We start from the raw sequence: 20,518 nt of genomic DNA, 5'->3' as shown, positions 1-20,518 counted from the left end.
TCTTTTTCCACCAGTATTTTTCATTTATTCCACAAAAATTCTCCGTAAATTTTCAGGTCAATCCGAGAATTTTGATTTTTGCAAAAAAAATAACACCATGGCAATTTTGCTAAAAACAACCTTAGTCTGGGTTAGTTCCATTCAAATCATGCAAATTAGAGTCCAAAACAAGGGTAGAAGAGTTTGGAAAAGTAGATACAATGGAGACGTATCATCGTGCTCTCAAGCATGGCTGCAAAAGCTATCTTGCCACTGGAGAGCTTGTTGTCATTGTTCAGTGGAGTGGGCACACCAAAAACCACATGTTAAACGCACGCAGACTGCCCCATAGCCTTCTCATTCCGCTCTTGTCGATGAAGCCTTTTCCACCACTGGACTCCAGCAGAAACAAGAGCATGCCACTGAGCACCAACAATAGCAACACCATCGCAAGCATCCTGAGCAGCAGCCGCCTCTTATGGTTGCATGCACACAATAGCTTCTAGAGGCTGCATAGGATCTGCAGCATCAGCTGACCCCTGTAGGTGATTTTGTATAGTGACAGCAGCCTCAACACATGCCTGACCGCCCAAGTGCTGGTGTATTAAGTATTGGGTCCTCAACACCCCAGACTTATGCACAAGCAGTGGTAGCCTTCCCAACGGCAAGGCTTGTCGGAGGATAACTAAAGCCAAATTACAAACAAGATCACAATAATGTGAAGAAGATCTCTGAAGACGGAGGTCAAAAACACCAAAGATACAACTTGGGAACCCGACAAGATCCTTGCCGGGGAGAGCTAGCAAAGCCCGCCAAGTTCCAAGCCTGGAAAGCTCTGATCCCGGCAAGATTCCACTATCGCTGCCACTGCTCCACCTCATCGATCAGGTTGTCACTTGTTGATTAGGTGTCGAGCAGGCAGGTAGTTAGGTAAGTCTTGTCTGGGCATGTGGCAGCTCGCTGCCCTGAAGACAACTTTAATGACACCCATCCAGGCGATGTATCAAAGAAATAAGAGGTAGTGCAGCGATCCGACCCAAAAACGGTCAAGTCTCTCTGTATCTATACCATCCCAAGATCATCCTGGCACACACAGTACATTGATGAAAATATCAAAGTTCAATCATGCCTGATTTATTACATCGTATCTCATATCAAGTCTTTATTACAAAAGAATGAATACGACCGAAGACCAACTCATGAGAATAAACTACTGCGGAAGCATAGACGAAAGCGAGTCCATCCGACTCCAAAGGGCAATCACCGAGCATAGATTGTAGACTACTCCTAGTTAGAATAATCCTCTACAACGTGAGACGTTGCAGCCGCGTAGGTCAGCATTTTGAATATGCCGGCAAGTCACACAGAGAGAAATAATAATAATAATGCTATCACTATATCCAATTTTGGCTGTGGGGCTATAGGTTTAAGTTTTTTGCAAAAAGCCAATTTTTTCCCACAAAAAAGGACTTGCTTGCAATTACTATAAATATTTGTTATTATGGAGATGGTTCCTCCAACCAGTGTCTCATAACCTAAAATCATTATAACCCATCAATTTATTATGTTTGGTGTTGAGAGTTCCGAAGAGATTTGCCCCAAAGTTAGCTAAGAGCTGAGAGCCAGCGCCCCCGCCCAGAGTATGGTATCGAGTTCCCCAACCCAGTGCTTATCTGATTCTCGTAACGAGCGCACTAGTCTGGGCTTAATGCCACTCATGATCAGACCATTGGCCCATTCAACTTGGCCGTTTTTTTGAGGGTGGTATACAGATGCATAGTCGAGTTTAATGACCAACTTAGCACAGTAGGTTTTCACCTCATCTGCAGTAAAATTGGAGCCATTATCAGTGATGATATTGTACAGAACACCATAACGGTGTACCATGCTGGATATAAAGTCAATCACTGGCCCAGCTTCAGTTGTTTTTACTGGTTTGGCCTCTATCCATTTAGTGAATTTGTCTACCATCACCAGCAAATATTTCTTTTTGTGGCTTCCCCCTTTAAGGGGACCAACCATATCAAGCCCCCATACCGTGAAGGGCCAGGTAATGGGGATTGTTCTTAAGGTAGTGGGAGGCATATGGCTTTGGTTGGCGAAAAGCTGACAGCCCACACAGCATTGTACAAGGGCTTGTGCGTCTGCTCGGGTCGTATGCTAGAAAAAACCTATTCGGAAAGCCTTGCTTACGAGGGCTTGAGCTGCGGCATGATGACCGCCCAGACCAGCATGTATTTCGGCCAAGAGTTGCCTTCCCTCCTCTTCGGAGATGCTTCTTTGGAGGACTCCGGTAGCGCTCTTTTTGTACAGTTCACCCTCGTGCACTTTGTAGGCTTTAGAGCACCGAACAATGCGACGAGCTTCATTTTGATCATTGGGGAGCTCCTGCCTATTAAGGTAGGCCAGGAAGGGTTCGGTCCATGGAGCGATAACAGCCATGATCTCATGAACAGAGGGTGTTATTTTGATATCCGAACCGCTAACGGTATCTGCGTTGTGTTCGGCTGCTGGGGGTGTGACCAAGTCCGTACTAGATTCTCTGATCTCACCCTACCATACTATGGATGGCTTGATGATCCTTTCCACGAAGGTGTTAGGTGGTATAGGGTCACGCTTAGCACCCATGCGAGAGAGGATGTGGGCTACCTGGTTACTGTCTCGAGCGACATGATGGAATTCAAGTCCCTCGAATTGAGCTGATATTTTCAGTATGATGTTTCTGTATGCCGCCATCTTTGGATCTTTTGCATCAAGCTCTCCATTGACCTGGGATATTGCGAGGTTTGAATCATCGTGCACCTCGAGGCGTTGTATACCCATGGAGACAGCCATGCGAAGACCATGGAGAAGCGCCTCTTTCCCTCTTTCCCTCGCTCGACAACGAGTATGGCACTGACTACCTGGTTGGTTGCCGAGATATACATCAACATAGGCTCGCCAACACCTGGGGCAGCCATGATTGGGTTACTCATGAGCAGGGCCTTGATTTCTTCTAATCCGGCTGTAGCAGCATCTGTCCATTCAAAGCTATCAGTGCGTCTTAGTAGCTTGTAAAGTGGTAATGCTTTTTCTCCTAATCTGGAGATAAAGAGGCTTAAGGCCACGATGCATCCTGCTAGTTTTTGGACTTGCTTTATGTATGTTAGTATAGACAATTGGGAAAGAGCTCGGATCTTAGCTGGGTTTGCTTCAATTCCTCTATGGGAAACAATGAACCCTAATAATTTTTCGACTGGAACTCCGAAGACACATTTTTCCGGATTGAGCCGTATGTCCGGAGGTTGTCGAAGGTGAGGTGAAGATCGTCCACCGGTGTTTCGACGTGTTTTGTCTTGATGGCCACGTCGTCCACACATGCTTTGACTGTTTTGCCGATTTGTTTTTCCAAGCATGTTTGATTCATACGTTGGTAACTGGCCCCAGCGTTCTTGAGCCTGAAGGGCATAGTATTGAAACAAAAAGGGCCGTACAGAGTGATGAACACCGCTGCAGCCTGATCTGATTCCTTCACTTTAATTTGACGGTATCCAGAATAGGCGTCAAGGAAGCACAATGAATCGTGTCCTGCAGTCGCATCGATGATCTGGTCAATGCGGGGAAATAGGAAAGGGTCTTTGGGCATGCCTTATTGAGGTCTTTCAAGTCGACACAAAGGCGCCAGGATTTGTCCTTCTTTGGTACCATGATCAAGTTGGCTAACCAATCCGGATGTTTAATTTCCCTAATGAACCCAGCCTCTGGTAGTTTGGCTAGCTCATCTCCCATGGCTTGACGCTTGGGATCAGAAAATCGCCGCAGTGTCTGCTTCACGGGTTTAAACCCTTTGATTATGTTTAGGATGTGTACGGCCAGCCTGCACGGGATGTCGGGCATGTACGAAGGGTGCCAGGCAAAAATATCCAAATTTTCGCGCAAGAATGTGCGTAAAGCGGCGTCCACTGCCGGATCCAGCTGTGCTTCGATAAACGCTGTCTTGTTGGGGTCCATTGAGTGCACTTGAAATTTAACTATTTCCTCTGCTGGTTTGAAGGAGGTGGATTTAGGTCTCTTATCGAGGATCACATCGTCCTTATCCACAGTGGACCGTAGGGTGGTTAGTTCTTCGGCCTCTAGGGCTTCAGATAATGCCTCGAGGGCGAAGGATGTGGTTTTGTTTTTGGCATAGAGTGCTTTGTCCGGGTCGCTCAAGATTGTGATGATTCCGTTGGGTCCGGGCATTTTAAGCTTCATATACCCGTAATGGGGTATAGCCTGGAAGCGTGAGAAGGCGTCCCATCCGAGGATGGCGTGAACCCGCTGCAGAAGGGGACCACATGAAAGAGCAACTCTTCATACCTATAGTTTTCGGGCGTACCGAATACCACATCCAATTTAATTCTCCCAGAGCATCGATCTTCTCGACTGGGGATGAAGCCTCGAAAGGTGGTGTTGCTTTGCTCGATGCGTGTTCTATCAATCTGCATTTTGTCGAGCATATCTTCATAGATGAGGTTAAGCCCACTGTCGCTGTCCATGAGCACTTTAGTAAGCCAAAAGCCGTCCACAATGGGGTTTAGGACTAGGGCGGTGGGTGCTCGGACTGACCGAGCCTTTGGTTCATCTTCGGCGGTGAAGATTATTGCCGTGTCGTTCCATGGGCTCAGTGCGGTAACTTGGTGGACTTCGGCGAGGTCGCGGGGTGCCCTTTTTCGCCGATTATTTGAAGAAAGGTCTCGACGACCATGATGACAATAAAATCATTCTGCTCTGGGGAGTATTTCTCTGGAGTAATGGTGGCGAGTATGTCCTCTCCACTCTTTGCTACCTGCCGTAGTACCCAACATGCTCGAAGGCTATGGGTTGGTTGTACGCTCGGGGTTGCATGTATCTGACGGGGCTTGTCGAGGTGTTCGTCAAGAATGGATCTGTATCCCACAAAGGGTTTATTTTCTCTGCCGACAAACTGATGATCAGATGCCCCACTAGGGTGCATCCATTTAGTCTGGGCCGCATACTGCTTAAAGGTAGCGGGCTCTAGTTGAGTTTTCTAAGCCTTCCATGTGCTTTCCATCGTGCAGTACTTTTGCACTACCTGTGACAGTTCCGTGAAGCTTTGTATGTGACGACAGTCGAGGGCATTCAGTATTCCCTCATCGGTACAATTGTGATGGAAGACCGAAACTACGTCGTGGTCGCAGCAATATTTGATCTTGCTTTTGACAAGTAGGAATCTGGCCCAAAAGTGATGGACCATTTCCTGAGGTTGCTACCATATATACATCAGGTCGTATATGTCTGGAGGCCCTGAGTTTCTTGGAGAGTATTGATTGTAGTGGGTGGGTGGGTTAAAATTTGAATCCTGGCCCACATCTGTGCTTGGAGCTTGCAAGGTCTCCGCGGTGACTAGTTCGGGTCCAGGGAGATCTAAGTGTTCCCCAGTCTTACATCTGAGCCAGAGTTCAGGGACGTGGAGTCCCATCTGAGGGGAGAGTATCCAGCTCGAGGAGTTCGGAGACCCGGACATATTTGGTTCTCAACATAGGGGAAGAGGAATCCTCGGCTCGTTCCTCGACGGCCGCAACCAGATGGGTGATCGGCAGGCGATGAATTTCCCTCTCATAAGGTTTAAGCCCGATACGATCATAATCTGTTGAAACCCCAACTGCAGTGATGCGATCTAGCAGCTCATTTAAGGATGAGACATCTGCTGGATTCATCTTTTCGGAGTACTCAAGACCGATGCGAAGATGGTGTTTGGTGGTTGTAGGAGATGTTGTAGGCTTGATGGCCGTAGGGGCACCTATGATGAAATCGCGAGCTAGAGGGTCTGCCCTGACGTAAGGCTCCTTCCAGAAGTGATATTGTCGTTGATGACTAGGTGAGCCATAGATCGCTTTTTCGGGACTACACAATAGAGCTCTCAATTAAAGCACCCATGTCCGTGTGAAAACCGGCAGATCTCGGGTAGGGGGCCCAAGCTATGCGTCTAAGGATCGATGGTAATAGTGGACGAAGGTCACAACGTTTACCCAGGTTCAGGCCCTCTTAAAGGAGGTAAAACCCTACATCCTACTTGATTGTATTCGATGAGTATAGGGATTACAAGAGTTGATCTACCTCTAGATCGTAATGGCTAAACCCTACTTGGTCTAGCCTATGAGTATGATGATAACCTCTACGGACCAAACCCTCTGGTTTATATACACACCGGAGGGGCCTAGAGTTTGTACAAAGTCAGTTCACAAGGGAAGGAAATAATACATCCAAACTCTAATCTTGCCGTCCACACACATAGGAGTCCTACCCGAACACGGAGGATGGCCTTTTAGCTTTATCTTCACGACCCATTCAGTCCGGCCCGCATCCTTGAGCCAGACACCTGAGGAACCCCGAAACCAGGACTCCCTCACCCCTTCCTGCCATGGCCTCACCTGCCACCACCGGCGACCGGCCCCGCGTGCTGCGCTCGCAGGAGTCTAGCCCTTCCTCGGTGGGGGCAAGCTCCTCGTGTTGCCCGCCTCCCTCTTTCTGCAAGGTGCTCTGCTCCCCCCGCCCCATGTCCCCCGCTTCGGCGTCCCCTCCCGATGGTGACGCGCCCGCACCCCGCACCGGGCCGCGTTATGAGATCCACCGGGTCGAGCGAGCGGCCTCTCCTCCTATGGACGACGGATGGGAGCTGCCGCGGTCCTGCAAGCATTAGCTGGCTCGCCAGCGCCGACGCCCTTGGCCTCGCGCACTGGTCCTTGCCCGCCACCTCACCTACCTCCCGGGAGTGCCCTCGGTGCCTCGACCCAGCCCCTGACCACATGCATTCCGAATGCTGCCGCGATGTGCGGTGTTGCCGTTGCGGTTTCTTCGGGCACATCGCCCGAAGCTGCACGCGTTCGTGCTCCCCACCTCATCCTCCTCCGACGCGCCGTTGGCCAAGCACCTCCACGCTGACTCTCCGCCACCCCCTCCTGGTGCCATGGGCTCTGGTGGTTGAGGGAGTCCTGGACTAAGGGGTCCTCGAACAGCCGGACTATATACTTTCGTCGGACTGTTGGACTATGAAGATACAAGATAGAAGACTTCGTCCCGTGTCCGGAAGGGACTCTCCTTTGCGTGGAAGTCAAGCTTGGCGATTTGAATATGTAGATCCCTTTCTCTGTAACGGACTTTGTACAACCCTAGTCCCCCCCGGTGTCTATATAAACCAGAGGGTTTAGACTTCTAGGGTTTAGCCACAACTATCATAACTGTGACACCCCAAAAAATTTAACCTTGTTTTATTAATTAAAATTTGGCCAGGAACTTAAACTTTTGTTTTCTGGATTTTTCTTTTGATTTCAGAACCATTCTTCCTTTTATTTTTATGGAGTTTTTTACCTCAAGTGAAAAACTTCCCAATTTTATTGGACTCTCTTATCCTCTCAAATAAAACAATTCTTTTATCAGTAGGATTATTTATATAATTACTTTTCCCCTGAGCTTTATTTCTCTATTTTGGTTTTTCATAAGTTTAGGGTCCCATTTGCACTGCAACCCTTTTATAAATTTATTTAAAAATCCCACCAAAATTTGGAGATGTCATGTGATGTTTCTAAATCTTTTTTATGCAAAAGTATATTTCAATCTCTGGATATTTTGAGTTCTACACCAAGTTTTCAAATCTGGTCCAGTGGGCAATTTTGCACTACAACCTATTTAAATATTTCTTTAAAACTTCCACCAAAATTTTGGGATGTCAATATGAGTATGTTAATTAACTTTTTGCAAAAAACCCAATGTTGTCCTTTGAAAAATTTGAGTGAATCAACCTCTTTTCCATTCTGGTCCAACTTGATCATTTGTACAGCAACTATATTTTAAATTGCTCCTTTATCCATGATTTCTTTTCCTACTTGTAGTCCTCCCTGCTAAACCCTTAAGTCCAAGAGGTTGGACTCATTGGAGCAATTCTAGTTCTTGCAATCATGCCCGGTTCTTTCTGTCATAATCTGAAGTTTTACAAAACTTGCACTAACAAGTTTGTGCTTTTCACAAACTAACCTCACCACCCTCTCTTTCATCTAAAGAGACCCCAATATGGAAGATTTGACCACTCCAAGAAATGCCTAGGTGCCTGTGGCATTTTGTCAAACACCTTGAGAGCATGGACAGATTGGGCAGGAGTTTTGGTTTACATTGTGAAACTGATCCCCTGACCAGACCAGCATGTCCCATGGTTTTTCCCTAGCCTACAACCCCACCCTACTAACTCTCTTGTGGTTTAGAGCCCCCTAGCATGCATTAGCATTTTGTCGAGCACGTTCCGTGCGTGCTCTGGGCGCGAGCAGAGCACGCGTTTTGCACATGCCACGCCCGAGCCGCCGTGTCGCGCCCCTGGTTTTGCCCCCACTGCAGAGCCACGCCACGCACTCTCCCTCTCACCAGAACACGCCAAGCAGCCCCTCGCCACGTCTCCGGCAAGCCAGGAGCTAGCCGCCACGGCCGCCCGACGGCCCCTGCTCTGGTCGGCATTGCCCGAGCCTCTCCCGCTTGCCACCTGCCCCCTAGAACAGCGCGAGCTCATCCACAAGCGTGTTCCCTAGTGCTCGTCGCCGCCACGTTCCCCGTATGCTATAGAAAGACGGTCGCCGGCGAGCTTATCCACGGCCGCCGTGAACCGACTTGGATGTGCTATAAAAGGAGGCCCCCGAGCACGTCCCATTTCCCAGGTAGCCTCAAATGACCCCCCTCGTTTCCCCATGGCAGCCAACCGACCCGGGGAGGTCTTCTTCCCCATCTCTGGCAACCACAGCCGCCGCCACTGTCCTGGCCATTCCGGCACCACCAGCGCCTCCCCCTCTCCACTCTCTTCACCAGGAACCCCCTCTCCCTCTCGTGAGTCCATCCCCCTACTCAATTTTGATCGGGACTCGCCGCGGGCGAAAACTCACTCTTCCGGACGACCACCGTCCGCTGCGGAGCTCGCCGCCGGCAGCTCCGGCCACCCCAGAGACCAAAGCGACCACCGGAGTGACCGCCTCGACCCCCTGAGCCCGCGGGTGACATCTGTTTCTCGAACGGTGCCGTCGTTCGCCGGCGAGCGTCGCCGGAGTCCCGCCCCCTCTCGGGCAGAGGAAGAGGAGGGAAGGTGGACTAGTCAAACCTAACCAGTGGGCCAGGCGGGCCCACTGTCAGTGACCACGCATGGTCCATGCTGGTTAAGTGGGAACGTATTTCCAGAATACGCCTTCGACGTGTACGTATATTCGAACCATTTTCTTTTTCTGCTTTATTTTAAAAAACAGAATATTGACTAAATTTTGACTGTCTATAACTTTTTAAATATAACTCCAAATGAATTGATTCTTTTTCCTACCTCTCCCAAATATTGTCTAGTTTATTTTATGATTTATTTCAAAAAAATTCAGACAACTTTTTTGGTATTGTTTTTCAAACTATATATTGATTCAAATATTTTAAATGGGATTTTTGGAGAAAGGAGAAAGCCTTCAAAAACTTTTGGAGTGCACCTTGCCTCCCCACAACTTGAAGGCAAGCATCCTGAACCCTGGCATAATATTTTTCATGTGTTGGTTGACACGATTATAACACCACCTTATTGTGGGAAACTCGTTATTTTATGTGGTGGTACGATCCTTTGCATGAATGCATATTAATGATTTCCTTGCTGTTGGAAATGAATATACTTGTGATGGTGATCATCCTCATGTGCCTTGCATGCATGCCGAAAAGGAATCCGGGAAAGCCTCTACCTTGGGTAGGCGTGAGCTGGTCGCCGGTCTCCGTCGGGACGGTTATGTCCGGTATGGAATAGTAAGGTGTAATGAGCGGTGATTCTGTTGGTTGAAATATATTTGTTATACATGTCATGCAGGGAATTTATAAACCTCCTGAGTCGACTGTAGATCGAGTCTTGTTCCAGTAAACCCCACACTTGTTTCGAGCTACCACTTGTCCCTGCCACAGGTAGGGTACGGTTCAGTAATTTGTCAACCCCTTTCTAGCACACACCGTACAAAGGTGCCGGGATGAGGGTACCATGGCCATGGATTAAAGCCAGTCATCCGGTCAGGGGGTATGGGTGTTTCGGTTGTAGCCGAGGGGGTATCTTCCCCAGTTTACGCGCGGTATAAATTTTGTGATCCCATGCTAATCGAGGTTGTAGCCTCCCCACTTAGAGTTTTTCTTAACGAGTGTCGTGGGTGATTCCAGACACCGGTAAGTTAAGCTGGTGTGTGCAAGTCAGGTGCATTTTCATTTAAAAGACCGTAGACGGAATTAGTCCCGATGGACTAAAGGAATCCGTTACTCATGGGTAAAGAGTACACCCTCTGCAAAGACTAAACCTATTCGAGTAGCCGTGTCCATGGTTAAGGACTACAATCTGGGTTGGGTCAAGTGTCGGTCTTAGTGTCGGTCTTCGGAGGAGAAACCGTTAAAACAAAACTTGGATCATGACTTGTGTTGATTATGATAATTTTGATTATTATTATGGACTAACCCATTTTATTATTTGAATTATTGAGTATCCCTGGGACGGTTCTACCCCTTGGATATTCATTGTGATTATTTACTTTATAAGCCCTTTATGCGGTGTCGCTGAGTCACCCGACTGCGTCATTGCTTGTTATTTACTTACTTTATAAGCCCTTTATGTGGTGTCGCTGAGACGCCCAACTGTGGCATTGCTTGTTATTTATTTACTTTATAAGCCCTTTATGTGGTGTCGCTGAGACGCCCGACTGTGGCATTGCTTCTTATTTATTTACTTTATAAGCCCTTTATGTGGTGTCGCTGAGACGCCCGACTGTGGCATTGCTTGTTATTTATTTACTTTATAAGCCCTTTATGTGGTGTCGCTGAGACGCCCGACTGCAGCATTGCTTGTTATTATTTACTTTATAAGCCCTTTACGTGGTGTCGCACAGGCGCCCGACTGCGGCATTTTATTTCCACGCCATTATTACTCATTCATGTTGCATATAAATAACCTGTTTGCATGCATAAGAGATTTTATTTATGACTGACAATGTGATCATAGAATATTTCAGTGCACGATTATCATTTATATTATACCCGTGTTCGTAATGTTTGCGAGTACATTCAAAGTACTCACTGGCTTGTCCCTGGCTATTGTCTTGGCCAGATTTCTTGCACGGAGAGGAGCGATGTGATGACAGCCCCGGAACCTAAGCAGTGGTGGTAGCAGGCTCGCGAAGATAGGAGTTAACCTGGTCAGCTGTTCCTATGGGAAATGGAGTCCCATAGACACTGATGATTCACAAACCGCTTCCGCCATAAACCACTAGAAACCATTTCTTGTACTCACAGGCCAGAATGGTCTTGTACTTCATATTTTGTATTTTGCTTGGAAATTCTGTATCAAATCGGTGTCTCATCAGCTAACAGTAATCCTGGGGCTGGTGAGCACAACGGCCATTTTTTGGAAATTAATACCCGAAAAACCGGTCGTGACAAACTTGGTATCAGAGCCAGGCTGACCATTGGCTAATCCTATCTTAGCCAGGTCAAAAAACTTAGGCAAACCAACCCACCAGACCTTAACCAAACCCCAGCCAAGCTTCTCGTGCAAGATAGCCACATAGTGACCCCGACACTTTTGGCAGTCGGTGCCCAACCTATCAACCTAGCCTGTCTATCATGCACCAGTGACCAGCACCCAAGATGTCTCATTCGCAAGCGTGCGAAGGAAGACTCCGTCCCCTTTTCCTATAAAAAGGGCACGCTAGCCCCAACCTAGCACAGCACAGCCTCTACCCCAAACCGAGCCATAATGCCTGGCCCCGTCGTGCACAATGAGACCACAGCAACCAACCTTTGAGGTTTTGTGACCATACTCGCAAACCTCACCCGTCGTGCCTATGCGTTAGAAGAGCCCCCAGAATACGTTGTGTACCAAGGACCCATGAGCGGTGAGGACCGTCAATTCTGGGCCACTGTGCACATCTACGGTAGGAGTTTGTTGCCAGAACACCCCTACAGGTTCACCGGAAGGACAACTTCCTTTGAGCCACAAGCCATCCAGCTAGCTGCTCGAGAAGCTATAGTTCAACTCCGGCAGTTGTCGCCCAGAGTTAACTGTCGCTCCTTCTACTACTACCCCAGACGTGAAGGGTATGGTAGACCACCCCAACTTGCCAACGGAGATCACGAGACGGATCCTGCATTGTTGCACCTAGTACGCTATGTAGGTGCACTAGAGGCGCTGTTCGATCAAATCACCATTGATCTGATCGCAGCTCGTGGAGAGCTGGTTCACCAAGCCCCGGCAAGCAGGGAAGACGAGCCCGACGCCGACAATCCAGTCGTGCTGTTCGGACACCCGATCGAGACCCTTAGGTCAGCCCCAGCCATCAATCAAAGTGCTTTAATGACCCCAGAAGTGCTTCGTCGCCTTTCGGGAGCCCACTCCAATGGGATTGTGGCCAACAATCCCCGCGATGGTCATCATCGCCACCCCGACCCTGCAGCCCCTCAACCCCCTCCAGCTAATCCCGACAGTGAGAACCGAGGAGAAGCCTCGACATCCACAAGGCACGCCCGCTTGGATATAAACGAGGTAGACTAAGTCACTCGAGTAGTGTCGAGTCTCAATGTATCCTTGCTTTGTAATCGTGTGACCTTGTAAATAAACGCCGCCTGTCGTTGTGCATCTGTAGCCTTGCATGGGTATGTCAGCACGCAGTTGCATATTTTCCGGGCACAGCTACAAAAACCACCCCGACAACCCCCATAGTGATACGTCACTTTGGTGAGATATGTATCTGTGGCTTTGACCCCGACCCTTGGAGCTGAGCTGGAAAATTCATTACCTTTCACCACGGTAAAATGACCCAGCTCCAGTGATATAAAAAGGCCACCGCATGACCTTACCAAGCACCCCTCACCTTGTGCACCATCCTCACAACCATTTTTGCCATGTCGAGCCCTAGTATTTATCTGAGAACCCCAGATGCAACCCCAGGTAGTTTTGTCAAAATATTGTGGGATTTTACCTGCAGTACCATGGGTTCTACCCAGCCACCCCAGTACAAGCTGTTCAAATCGAGAATCACCCAGTCCACCTCGAGATATTGGGCAGCAGTACACATCCCCCCCGTAGACTCAAACCAAGACCCAGCAGAGGTCTCCTTCGTGGGGAAATCTATGCCGACCCCGCATATGGCCATAGAAGCTGCTGCTTACGAAGCGCTTGCTCGCCTTCGATTCGCGGTACCCTATGCCAGCGAACGAGGGTACTATTACTTTTCGGGCCGTGCAGCACCCGGAGAAGTAACATCCTTTCCCGGTGGACGAATTGAGAGAGACCTAGTACTGGTCAATCTTGTCCAGTACGTCATCGCTCAAGAACGTTTAACCCAACGTGTGATGGGTTATCTCCAGAGCCTCGCGGATTTAAATCCTCATATCGCCATTGGCAGATCACTGAGGCCCGACCAGGAGAGACGCATTCATCGACTGGTCAATCCACTTCCCCCGATAGAAGAGGAGTGTGTCCCAGTACCAGAGACGTTCTATCGGGACCCCGTCCAGTTACCGTTTGCATTATAGACGTCGCTGCTGTGTTTATTATTACAACATTTATTTATAAGTTGTAACTTATGTGTGGTACCCCGAGTTTGCGCGGCGAGTAAATCATTTAGTTTCTATTAATGTGAGTAGTTCTGTTGCGGTTTGACTCTAATATATTACTGTTTTCTCTCGCGAAAAATCCTGGAGTGAGATTTCTTTTCCCTGAGCTGCTGCTTCATACACCTTCTCGCGACATGGATTATTTTATGTCACACAGCACCACGGCAGCAGACTCCCAACCGCTCGAACACATACCCTGCTTGCAAAAACACATAACCGTGGAGTATTTGTTTTTCAAAACAACTCCTAACAAATCTCGAGGACGAGATTTTTTCTTCAGGGGGGTAGTGTTGTGACACCCCAAAATTTTTAACCTTGTTTTATTAATTAAAATTTGGCCAGGAACTTAAACTTTTGTTTTCTGGATTTTTCTTTTGATTTCAGAACCATTCTTCCCTTTATTTTTATGGAGTTTTTACCTCAAGTGAAAAACTTCCCAATTTTATTGGACTCTCTTATCCTCTCAAATAAAACAATTCTTTTATCAGTAGGATTATTTATATAATTATTTTTTCCCTGAGCTTTATTTCTCTATTTTGGTTTTTCATAAGTTTAGGGTCCCATTTGCACTGCAACCCTTTTATAAATTTATTTAAAAATCCCACCAAAATTTGGAGATGTCATGTGATGTTTCTAAATCTTTTTTATGCAAAAATATATTTCAATCTCTGGATATTTTGAGTTCTACACCAAGTTATCAAATCTGGTCCAGTGGGCAATTTTGCACTACAACCTATTTAAATATTTCTTTAAGACTTCCACCAAAATTTTGGGATGTCAATATGAGTATGTTAATTAACTTTTTGCAAAAAACCCAGTGTTGTCCTTTGAAAAATTTGAGTGAATCAACCTCTTTTCCATTCTGGTCCAACTTGATGATTTGTACAACAACCATATTTTAAATTGCTCCTTTATCCATGATTTCTTTTCCTACTTGTAGTCCTCCCTGCTAAACCCTTAAGTCCAAGAGGTTGGACTCATTGGAGCAATTCTAGTTCTTGCAATCATGCCCTGTTCTTTCTGTCCTAATTTGAAGTTTTGCAAAACTTGCACTAACAAGTTTGTGCTTTTCACAAACTAACCTCACCACCCTCTCTTTCATCTAAAGAGACCCCAATATGGAAGATTTGACCACTCCAAGAAATGCCTAGGTGACTGTGGCATTTTGTCAAACACCTTGAGAGCATGGACAGATTGGGCATGAGTTTTTGTTTACATTGTGAAACTGATCCCCTGACCAGACCAGCATGTCCCATGGTTTTGCCCTAGCCTACAACCCCACCCTGCTAACCCTCTTGTGGTTTAGAGCCCCCTAGCATGCATTAGCATTTTGTCGAGCACGTTCCGTGCGTGCTTTGGGCGCGAGCAGAGCACGCGTTTTGCACGTGCCACGCCCGAGCCGCCGCGTCGCGCCCCTGGTTTTGCCCCCACTGCAGAGCCGCGCCACGCACTCTCCCTCTCACCAGAACACGCCAAGCAGCCCCTCACCACGTCTCCGGCAAGCCAGGAGCTAGCCGCCACGGCCGCCCGACAGCCCCTGCTCTGGTCGGCGCTGCCCGAGCCTCTCCCGCTCGCCACCTGCCCCCTGGAACAGCGCGAGCTCATCCACAAGCGTGTTCCCTAGCGCTCGTCGCCGCCATGTTCCCCGGATGCTACAGAAAGACGGTCGCCGGCGAGCTTATCCACGGCTGCCGCGAACCGACTTGGATGTGCTATAAAAGGAGGCCCCCGAGCACGTCCCGTTTCCCAGGTAGCCTCAAATCACCCCCCTCGTTTCCCCGTGGCAGCCAACCGACCCGGGGAGGTCTTCTTCCCCATCTCCGGCAACCACAGCCGCTGCCACTGTCCTGGCCATTCCGGCACCACCAGGGCCTCCCCCTCTCAACTCTCTTCACCAGGAACCCCCTCTCCCTCTCGTGAGTCCATCCGCCTACTCAATTTTGATCGGGACTCGCCGCGGGCGAAAACTCACTCTTCCCGACGACCACCATCCGCTGCGGAGCTCGCCGCCGGCAGCTCCGTCCACCCCAGAGACCAAAGCGACCACCGGAGTGACCGCCTCGACCCCCTGAGCCCGCGGGTGACATCTGTTTCTCGAATGGTGCCGTCGTTCGCTGGCGAGCGTCGCCGGAGTCCCGCCCCCTCTCGGGCAGAGGAAGCGGAGGGAAGGTGGACTAGTCAAACCTGACCAGTGGGCCAGGCGGGCCCACTGTCAGTGACCACGCATGGTCCACGCTGGTTAAGTGGAAAGGTATTTCCAGAATACGCCTTCAACGTGTACGATATTCGAACCGTTTTCTTTTTCTGTTTTATTTATAAAAAAACAAAATATTGACTAAACTTTGACTGTCTATAACTTTTTAAATATAACTCCAAATGAATTATTCTTTTTCCTACCTCTCCCAAATATTGTCTAGTTTATTTTAAGATTTATGTCAAAAAAATTCAGACAACTTTTTGGTACTGTTTTTCAAACTATATATTGATTCAAATATTTTAAATAGGATTTTTGGAGAAAGGAGAAAGCCTTCAAAAACTTTTGGAGTGCACCTTGCCTCCCCACAACTTGAAGGCAAGCATCCTGAACCCTGGCAAAATATTTTTGATGTGTTGGTTGACACGATTATAACACCACCTTATTGCGGGAAACTCGTTATTTTTTGTGGTGGTATGATCCTTTGCATGAATGCATATTAATGATTTCCTTGCTGTTGGAAATGAATATACTTGTGATGGTGATCATCCTCATGTGCCTTGCATGCATGCCGGAAAGGAATACGGGAAAGCCTCTGCCTTGGGTAGGCGTGAGCTGGTCGTCGGTCTCCGTCGGGACGGTTATGTCCGGTATGGCATAGTAAGGTGTAATGAGCGGTGATTCTGTTGGTTGAAATATATTTGTTATACATGTCATGCAGGGAATTTATAAACCTCCTAAGTCGACCGTAGATCGAGTCTTGTTCCAGTAACCCCCACACTTGTTTCGTGCTACCGCTTGTCCCTGCCACAGGTAGGGTACGGTTCAGTAATTTGTCAACCCCTTTCTAGCACACACCGTACAGAGGTGCCGGGATGAGGGTACCATGGCCATGGATTAAAGCCAGTCATCCGGTCAGGGGGCATGGGTGTTTCGGTTGTAGCCGAGGGGGTAGCTTCCCCAGTTTACGCGCGGTATAAATTTTGTGATCCCATGCTAATCCAGGTTGTAGCCTCCCCACTTAGTGTTTTGCTTAACGAGTGTCGTGGGTGATTCCAGACACCGGTAAGTTAAGCTGGTGTGTGCAAGTCAGGTGCGTTTTCATTTAAAAGACCGTAGACGGAATTAGTCCCGATGGACTAAAGGAATCCGTTACTCGTGGGTAAAGAGTACACCCTCTGCAGAGACTAAACCTATTCGAGTAGCCGTGTCCATGGTTAAGGACTACAGTCTAGGTTGGGTCAAGTGTCGGTCTTCGGAGGAGAAACCGTTAAAACAAAACTTGGATCATGACTTGTGTTGATTATGATAATTTTGATTGTTATTATGGACTAACCCATTTTATTATTTGAATTATTGAGTATCCCTGGGACGGTTCTACCCCTTGGATATTCATTGTGATTATTTACTTTATAAGCCCTTTATGCGGTGTTGCTGAGACGCCCGACTACGGCATTGCTTGTTATTTACTTACTTTATAAGCCCTTTATGTGGTGTCGCTGAGACGCCCAACTGTGGCATTGCTTGTTATTTATTTACTTTATAAGCCCTTTATGTGGTGTCGCTGAGACGCCCGACTGTGGCATTGCTTGTTATTTATTTACTTTATAAGCCCTTTATGTGGTGTCGCTGAGACGCCCGACTCTGGCATTGCTTGTTATTTATTTACTTTATGAGCCCTTTATGTGATGTCGCTGAGACGCCCGACTGCGGCATTGCTTTTTATTATTTACTTTATAAGCCCTTTACGTGGTGTCGCACAGGCGCCCGACTGCGGCATTTTATTTCCACGCCATTATTGCTCATTCATGTTGCATATAAATAACATGTTTGCATGCATAAGAGATTTTATTTATAACTGGCAATGTGATCATAGAATATTTCAGTGCACGATTATCATTTATATTATACCCGTGTTCGTAATGTTTGCGAGTACATTCAAAGTACTCACTGGCTTGTCCCTGGCTATTGTCTTGGCCAGATTTCTTGCACGGAGAGGAGCGACGCGATGACAGCCCCGGAACCTAAGCAGTGGTAGTAGCAGCCTCGCGAAGATAGGAGTTAACCTGGTCAGCTGTTCCTGTGGGAAATGGAGTCCCATAGACACTGATGATTCACAAACCGCTTCCGCCATAAACCACTAGAAACCATTTGTTGTACTCATAGGCCAGAATGGTCTTGTACTTCATATTTTGTATTTTGCTTGGAAATTCTGTATCAAGTCGGTATCTCATCAGCTAACAGTAATCCTGGGGCTGGTGAGCACAGCGGCCATTTTCTGGAAATTAATACCCGGAAAACCGGTCGTGACAATAACCTCATAGGCTAGACTTCTAGGGATTAGCCATTACGATATCGTGGTAGATCAACTCTTGTAATACTCATATTCATCAAGATCAATCAAGCATGAGGTAGGGTATTACCTCCATAGAGAGGGCCCGAACCTGGGTAAACATTGTGTCCCCCGCCTCCTGTTACCATTAGCCTTAGACGCACAGTTCGGGACCCCCTACCCGAGATCCGCCGGTTTTGACACCGACATTAGTGCTTTCATTGAGAGTTCCGCTGCGTCGTCACCAAAAGGCTTGATGGCTCCGTCAATCATCTACAACAACATAGTCCAGGGAGAGATCTTCCTCCCCGGATAGATCTTCGTATTCGGCGGCTTCGCACTGCGTGCCAACTCGCTTGGCCATCTAGAGCAGATTGATAGCTACGGCCCTCGACATCAGGTTAGATTCAGAAGCCTGAACTTTGTGGCCGATATCCATGGAGACTTGATCTTCGACGGGTTCGGGCCCATGACGGCTGCCCCCGGCCACCACGATGAACATGACCTAGATCTGTCATCGGGCCACACGCAGGAGATAGCACCTGTGACCGCCCTGGCCCTAGAGCCAGAGCGGACTGCGTCGTCCGAAACTGGGAAGCTTAACCCCGCCATGGAGGCCGCAAACTCAGTGGCGCTCGAGCCGCACACAGACCCAACATCGAGGTGGGCTTGTGTCACCGGAACCTTGGACTCGTCTCCGGCCATGGGTTCCGGACCGCGTGCATCCGCGTCCATCGAACCTGATTGGGCGCCGGTCTTGGAGTTCAGCTCTGCGGACATCTTCCAGCACTCGCCTTTTGGCGACGTGTTAAGCTCATTAAAATCCCTCTCCTTGTCAGGGGACTCTCGGCCAAACTATGTCCGGCTCGAATGGGAAGTGGACGACGAAGAACTTCGTTTCCCACCCACCACCCACTTTATAGCCACTATCGATGACTTAACCGACATGCTTAACTACGACTCCGAAGACATCATCGGTATGGACGATGATGCCGGAGATGAGCAGGAACCACTGCCTACATGGCGTTGGACAGCCACCTCCTCGTATGACATATACATGGTGGATACACCCAAAGAAAACAACGGCGATAGTGAAAATCCAATCGAGGATAAACCTCCTGAGATATAGCCAAAGCGCTGACGCCAGCGGCGCCGCTCTAAGACACGCCGTAGAAAAAAAAACAATACCGTCACAGGAGAAAATAACACTCCGGACGACGCCGAAAACAATGAAGACCCCGTTGAGCCAACCTCCGGGCAGGAGGAACGGGTGGATGGGTGAGTCAGCCCTGGCAAACAGGCCATGAACAAAGACTAGGAGGATAGTAACTACCTTCCTCTCCCAAGGACGAGGTGAGCCTCGGCAACGAAGATTTCATCGTGCCTGAAGAGCCCTCCGAACAGGAACTCTTAGCGTCAGCTAATTGCCACTGCAAGAAGCCTGAAAATGAAGCAGCAACAGCTTCAAGCTGATCAGGATCTGCTCAATGAAAGATGGACTGATGTCCTGGCAGCCAAGGAATATGGTCTCGAGTGCCCAACCAAAAGCTACCCGAAGCGCAAGCTGTTACCACAGTTCGATGATGAGGCGCTGGAGCCCGTCCTACCAAGGTACAATGTGGCCGACTGGCCACCACATGGCCGGGACAAAGCGGCACCTCGAGCCGAACACCAGCCAACACTACCTCGCCGAACAAACAGAAATACAACAGATCGAGGATATAAACATGACCTGCGGCATGATTTGGAAAATAGAGCAGGTCGGACAAGAGCGATCTATGGATCACGAGCGCGTGAACCGACGCGCGAAGGGCCATCCGGCTAAACGTGACAAACATAATCATGTCCGGGCCGAAAACCGCAGACGAACTCCATTCGAGCTACATCACGACTTGGCCCGATATAGAGGCGCCGCACACCCCCTTTGCTTCACTGACGAAGTAATGGGACACGATTTCCCAGAAGGGTTTAAACCCGTGAACATCGAATCCTATTATGGCACAACAGACCCCGCGGTATGGGTTGAAGACTTTCTTCTCCATATTCATATGGCCCACGGTGATGATCTTCACGCCATCAAATACCTCCCGCTCAAGCTCAAGGGACCAGCTAGGTACTGGTTGAACAGTCTGCCCAAAAACTCCATTGGCAGCTGGGAGGACTTGGAGGACGCCTTCCTCGACAACTTCCAAGGCACATATGTCCGACCTCCGGATGCCGATGACTTAAGTCACATAATCCAACAGCCCGGAGAGTCAGCCAGGAAATTCTGCACTCGGTTCTTAACTAAAAAGAACCAGATCATCGACTGTCCAGACGCCGAAGCCCTAGCGGCCTTTAAGCACAACATCCGCGATGAATGGCTGGCTAGACACCTTGGCCAGGAA

This window comes from Triticum dicoccoides, chromosome 1B, assembly GCF_002162155.2.
Source record: "Triticum dicoccoides isolate Atlit2015 ecotype Zavitan chromosome 1B, WEW_v2.0, whole genome shotgun sequence".
In the NCBI taxonomy this organism is placed as follows: Eukaryota; Viridiplantae; Streptophyta; class Magnoliopsida; order Poales; family Poaceae; genus Triticum; species Triticum dicoccoides.
Note: the sequence above shows the minus strand (reverse complement) of the source record.